We start from the raw sequence: 7338 nt of genomic DNA, 5'->3' as shown, positions 1-7338 counted from the left end.
TATATATATATATATATATATATACACACACACACATACACACAAAGACAACAAGGATAGATTCAGTGAGTCGAATTTATACACATATACATGCATATATAAAGATAAAATATAATTTATCATCCTTGATAAAGACGTATTTAACAATTCTCAGAGGAAAGGACTGTCGATGAGTAGTGTCTGGTGAGTTAGAAAGAGGAGAAAGTAATATCATTTGGTGTCAATTAAAAATACATTAAAATTAAACTAAATCTGTGATTTTTTCACAGACCAATACAAAATTATAGCTTTGCTTTAATTCCCTCAATCAAATCGTTGAAATTACATGTTCATACTTAACACCATATGTAATTTTTAATCATGCCCAATAACGTACTATGTAGCAAGTACGATCTTCTAAATTATACAACTAAAATTTTGTAATGGGTACATTCTGACATGCGTATTCTGCTATACAACTGATATACTGGTTTTTTTTTGACAAATTTTAAGGAAATTTTCAAATCATGTGTCTTGTCTTTCAGCACATGCACCATTGAGTGCAGAATGTGACTTTGAATTGCTTCACATTATGTGACTGTCACTTTATAATGAACCATTGTATCTGTTTTCAAATGAGTCAAATTCTGTCTTGTATATGATATATGCCTGGAAAACTCTCATCTTCCAATCTCTACATCTTCCAGTTGCTATTTAGCCTTTTAACAGCAACTAGGATTTAATTTCTTGAGAAATTCTTTTCTTATCCTGAATCTAAGCTGCATACCCTTCAGCATTATCCTTTTCAGTGTTGAACTCAATATTACTTAGTCACATGTTTCTTGGGAATTGATACAGCACAATCCAGTCTCTACAGTGGCCTACTACACACTTGACATCTAGCAGAATACCTAACACTATATTCCTGAAACTAGAATATCAAGTGCATTTATGGAAAAAATTATAAAATATGTTAAAGTTGAGAAATGAATATGTGAAGAGTTATATGAAAATGGAAAGAGTTGAGCAGGTGAGCAGAGAAATTTAGTTCTCTAGAAATCTCTGTACATCTACTTGACAGCACACATATGGAGGCAGGCTGGCTTAGACTTACTCTATATTGTATCAGTCACTTTTATACTGTTTGAAATACCATGATGAAGGCAACTTATATATGGAAAAGAGTTTATTTGGGATCAACGTATAGCAAGACACGAGTTGTAGCAATGAGTGTCAGGGCTAGTGGCTGGAACAGCAAAGACCTCAGATTTCCAAATATCATACAGAAAGCAGGTGGAGTGAATTGGAAATGATGCTAGTCTTTGTACTCACAGCCTGCCTCCCATGGTGTACTTCTTAAAATAATGCCAGCCTCCCTAAACATCATCTCCAAATGCAAACTCAGTATTCAAATACCTGAGCCTATAGGCATCATTCTCAGCCAACCATCACATAAGTCATATGTAATTATATACTTAAATTATGCATACACATATCTAGGTTCTCTCTCTTCATAAAGTATATCTACAAAAACTTCTCATTTTATGTGAAATCAAAGGCATGGGATATAACATGAATCAATGTAAATAATTTCAAACTTAACATGGAAATACAATAAACAAAGTAAGAAGAAAAATACAACCTTTCTTGTGAGCCAGCAATACCACATCTGCCAAGTAAATTCCATTTCAAAAGATCTGAGTTGATGCCTCAAAATTAACTCATTCTGTCTTAGAAAAAATGCTGAATATTAGGTGGAAAGTTTAGTCACTCTCAAATATTCTTTCCCTCACTACAGAGGAAAGGAGCTCAGATGTACAAGCCAAATATCTTATATATACATGTACGTTGAGTTCTCATGAAAATAATATATGTTGATATGGTAGTTTCTAGAGTTTACCAGATTCTGTAACTTGGAATTCTAATGAAGCAGAAACCACTCTTTACAGAATCTTGGTTTTCAAAGGCTTTGAATCTCTGCCTTATTTTACTATAAAAGTAATAACTTTACTTTATAAAAAGCTCATTCTCAAAATCATTGGTAGTGAGACCTCTCAAGTATCATATTCCTTCTTATGTATATCCAAACTCATGCTGCACAATGGTTTCTGTTTAGAAAAACAGTTTTATTTTTGTAGTCATTTTTAAGTCTTTGTCCACCACTTCAGCATTCATACAAACACACACACACATACAAACTCCAATGACCTAAGTTGTAGCATTACAAGCAAACATGACACTTAAAGAACTTTCTTTAGCCATTCAAATATCTTTTAAATATTTTTTTTAAAAAAATGATTCTACCTCTTTTGTTCATATTAACATGTAAGAGAAATTACTGGGGCTAGAGAGGTGAGTCTCTAGCAGCTGCTACTTCAACGGACCTGGGTTCATTACCCAGCATGGACAAAGCTACTCACAACCATCTGTCATTCAGGTTCCAGTGGATCTATTGTTATCTTCTAACCTCCATGGTCACCTGCACACACATCACTCACATAGTACTCATACATACCTGTAGGCAAAACACATAAAATAGAAACACATAAAATAAAATTAATACAAAATAAAACAAATATTTAAAAATTAAATAAAAGACAATAACATGCTTATTCTCATAGATCATATACCTCAAATGTTGAAAAAGTGTTTAAGACACACTATACAGATAGATTTTTAGCCATGTATATGCAGCCTCTAGATTCCTGCTACAAAATAATGCAGAATCTGGAACTCATTCCTTTAAAAAAGAAGTTCATGTTCCCACTCTGAATTCAATTTGTTCATTTCCTCCTTTGCTGAATGGGAAGGATGTGATATTGATCTTATTGCTCAGTAGCATGAGTCACATGCCATTTAACAGCCAGAATTTCCCATTCCTTCCTCTATCTCTTGAGCATTTACATGTTACATTGGAGTTCATATATTTTAAACATCTTTGAACTCGGAAGACCTGATTTTTGAAGGAAAAATTTCCCACTACCTTGCTACTGAAATTCAAGTTTATAGGGTATGAAACCTTTGGTATTTAAGAATGAATTACATATAAATAATTACATATAATACATATGTGATAGTTTTCTTATAGAAGTTCTTTATTTCATTTACCAGTATACAAATGCTGTTTTAGGTGGTTTGCAAAAGTACACCATTATAGGTTTCTGTCTTATAATGTGAGATAAAGACATCTATGGCCTATTTGTGATGGTCTGAGCTAATTTTCTATTGATATGACGCAACCCAAAACCCATACAAATTATTTATCTTATTCTTTCAGAGTGTACGAAGGAGACTGAAGCCATGAGCACAGGAACAAGTAAGACTACATCGTCTTCCTCAACTGTAAGACGGAGGTAGAACACTGAAAATAACACCAGGCTTTTGAAAGCACTGAGGTCAAACCCAGTGAAATACCTCCGCCCACAAGGACATACCTCTCAATCCTTCCCCAACAGTCCCATTGAATGGGAACCAGCACATGAGCCTATCAGACGATTCTCTCAAACCACCACAGTTGCTATCCATAATGTTTCCTCATAATGTGGAGCAAAGTTTTCAAGCAGATATAATTTATTATTCTATTTCTTGAAATTAAATAATTTAGAGGAGGTACAGAAATATTTTCTAGTAAAAAAATACAATGAACGAAGGACATTTTGTTTTTTTATAATTCTGGGCAAAGTATCAGAACCAGGGTGATTTTTAGTAAAGTGTGAATGACTCTAAAGCTGTCATTATTGAAAATTACCATGGTTATCTTCACACTATTTAGTACTGTGATGATCCAACTTGTCAGGAGTTCTCCATTTAGTTAAAATTAGTTGCATTTCAATCTAAGAACATCAAGTAACTTGGGATAAATGCATCTTATTATATAAAAGTACAAATTGTCCTTTTTTAGTAATAAGGTATTTTTATTCTTTATCTTGGCATAAAATCTTATTTAAATAATGAATATTTTAGAAGGAGAAATAACAGAGTAGTTGGCATGCAACTCAACAGGGCACAGCAAGCCTAGAGCTGAAAATACTAGTTTTAGTTGTTAACATTCAAACTTCACCTAAAGGATTTTGTGTGTGTATGGGGCTGGTCATGTGCATGTGCATGCATATTTGTGTGTGTGTGTGTGTGTGTGTGTGTGTGTGTGTGTGTGTATACATGAAGCAGTGTGTGTGTATATATGAAGCAGTGTGTGTGTGTGTGTGTATACATGAAGCAGTGTATGTGCATATATGAAGCAGTGTGTGTGTGTGTATACATGAAGCTGTGTGTGTGTATATATGAAGCAGTGTGTGTGTGTGTGTGTGTGTATGTGTGTGTGTGTGTTTTGTGTATGCCTGTGTGTATGTAGAAAATAAAAATAAGAACCTAGGACCTGGAAAGTTGGCTCAGCTGGTAACAGCACTTGTTACTTATCCAGAGATTGGAATCTTATGCAGTTGTAGTCTCCCAGGGTATTAAGTGTCCTCCTTTAGCCTCCAGGAGCATTAGCATGAACAAATTCATAACACACAAATGCACTAACACATGCATATAATTATAAAAATTATCAAATATTAAAAAAGAAAATATCAACTAAGGTAAGTCCTACCTTGGCTCAAAGAAGAAAATAGTCTTAAAAGAAAATAAACTCCTCCATTGCTGGTGGGATTGTAAACGGGTACAACCATTCTGATAATCAATCTGTCATTTCCTCAGAAAATTGGAAATAGTTCTACTTGAAGACCCAGCTATAAAACTCCTGGGCATACACTCAAAAAACTTCCCGCCATGCCACAGGAACACATGCTACACCATGTTCATAGCAGCCATATTTTTAACAGCCAGAAGCAGCAAACAACCCAAATGTCCCTCAACCAAAGAATAGATACAGAAAATGTGTTTCATTTACACAATGGAATAGTATTCTGCTACCAAAAATGAGGACATCATGAATTTTGCAGGCAAATGGATGGAACTAGAAAATACCATCCTGAGTGAGATAACTCAGACCAAAAAAATGACATGCATGGTATGTACTCACTGATAAGTGGATAGTAGACAAAAAGTACAGAATACCTAGGATACAACCCACACACATAAGAAGTGTAACAAGCAGAAAAGCCCAAGCGAGGAGGCTTCAATCTTACTTAGAAGGGGGCAAGGAAATAATCACAGGAGGGAGAGGGAGTGAGGGACCTGGGTGGGAAAAGGATAGGAAAATTGGAAAACTGGAACAGGATCAGGTATAGGGGACAGAAGAGAAGCCCAGAGGGCAAAGAGAATGAATTGAAATAAGCAGCATCTGGGAGTGGGAGGTAGGGGACCCTCTAGAAAGTACCAGAGACCCAGGAGGTGAGAGGCTCTAAGGACTCATGTGGGTGATCTTAGCCAAAAGCCCAACATTGGGGACAGGGACCCTCCAATACACAGGGCCTCAAGCAGAGAGACAGGGCTACTAACCTACCGTTAAATTTTCTGACCCAGAATTGTTCCTATCTAAAAGAAATACAGGGACAAAAATGGAGAAGAGACTAAAAGAAAGATTGGTCCAAAGACTGGACCAACTTGAGATCCATCTCATGTGGGTCAGGGGAGGGCACCAAGGCCTGAAACTATTACTGATGCCATGAGGTGCTTACAGACAGGAGCCTGGCATGACTGTCCTCTGAGAGAACCTATCAGCAGCTGACTGAGACAGAAGCAGATACACCCAACCATTGGACAGAATTTGGAGACTCCTTTGGTTGAATTATGGGAAGGATTGAAGAAGCTGAAAGGGAGAGTGACTCCATAGGAAGACCAGCAGTCTCAACTAAAACAGACCCCGGGGAGCTCCCAGAGACTGAGCCAGCAACCAGAGGCAGACACAGGCCAGTCTGAAATCCCTGGCACAAATATAGCAAAGGTCGGCCTGGTCAGTGGGAGAAGATGCACTTAGTCCTTGAGATGCTTGAGGCCCCAGGGAGAGGGGAGGCCTGGTGCTGGGGGAAACACCCTCTAGAAGGCAAAAAGGAGGAGAGATGGTATTGCAGGAATAATAAAAAAATGAATCCACCCTGCAAACTCCATTTCCCACTGGGCCATGTCCTTGAGCCAGTGCTGTCCAGACATAACCACGTCCCGGCGGGCTCTTGTGATTTTCTCCCAGCTATTTACAAGATCTCACATACATGAAACTCTTTACACACCCCCACAATCGTTCATCTAGATAGCACCTAGGACACGTTAAATAAAGCATGACTCTTAAGGCCTTAATATCCAATCAGATTTATATAATAATACAATCACAATTTACAAGGTGCCAATACAATAATTTCAGAACCAAATAATAAAGACAATATTCTAACACAATTAATCTATTTCTTAAAAACCTTTGCTTGGTTGTGTAACCACATGGAGTCTGGCTCGTCCTCATCCTCTGACTCCATGATGATGACCTCTCTCCTCCTGCTCCTTACCTCTCTCCTCCTCCAACTCTTGCTCCACCTCTCTATTCTTGCCCAATCACAGGCCTGCCACTGCTCTAATGTGATTGGATAGAGAAAATGCTGCAGCACTTCACCCTTTCTGTTCAATTAAAAAAAAACTTTCTCTCAAAATATAAATCGAACACCACTATTACATACATTATAAATTATCTGGTATAAGGTATATCTGACACCTAGTCCAACTTCTTTGTAAATAAAATTGAACACTATCTTCTATCTTAAAAGACAAAAACTTTGCACTTGGCTATATCTTGGCTTTGATTGGATGCCATCTGAAAACCATTTTCTCAAAAGTAAAAAGCCTGGGCTGGCTAGGAGACTATGCAGTTTTTCAATTCCATCAGAAATCCAAGAACGACTGAATAATAGAGAATGTATGGAAAGCCTAACACAGCTTCTAAAATTTAGCTAATTGATAGAGACTGCAGGACACCTGGACAGTCCTTACTTCAAAACGTTGGAGCATCATTGGAGATCTTCAGCCTTCTGGCCTATGAATGTCTGACAGACAAGAGACATAGCAATATTAAGGACTCGCCTACTCTGTCTTGGCAGATTTAAGCTGTCCTAGGCCTGTGAATGTGTCCTTTTGGGCAGTATTATCTGTAGATAAGGAGGCAACTTTTTACCTAGTCTTGCCACAACTGGAACAACTCCAGTGATGCTCAGTTTCTTCTCTGAATCTAAGACAGGGAAAGCTGTCAGGAGCAGACTAGTCTCAACAAGTGAATAAATAATATTAAATGTCACATTCTGTGGATTTCTGATGTTGTTGAACACCAACTTTCCATGTAAAGTAATGTGGACTGTTGTTTGTTAACTACTCTCAGCTATTTTTAAATAAAATCTTTAAATCACCCTAACAATAAACTCAGAGCCATGACTTTGA

General features: G+C 37.1%; 1 pseudogene; it reads right to left on the bottom strand.

Annotated features, from left to right (window-relative positions):
- Window positions 1-2041: 2041 nt before the first annotated feature.
- On the bottom strand, window positions 2042-2175 carry LOC116094607 (annotated as a pseudogene).
- Between the last annotated feature and the right edge of the window lie 5163 nt (window positions 2176-7338).

The sequence above is a fragment of the Mastomys coucha genome, unplaced genomic scaffold, assembly GCF_008632895.1.
Source record: "Mastomys coucha isolate ucsf_1 unplaced genomic scaffold, UCSF_Mcou_1 pScaffold16, whole genome shotgun sequence".
In the NCBI taxonomy this organism is placed as follows: domain Eukaryota; kingdom Metazoa; phylum Chordata; class Mammalia; order Rodentia; family Muridae; genus Mastomys; species Mastomys coucha.
Note: the sequence above shows the minus strand (reverse complement) of the source record. Positions and strands in the feature narration are given on the sequence as shown.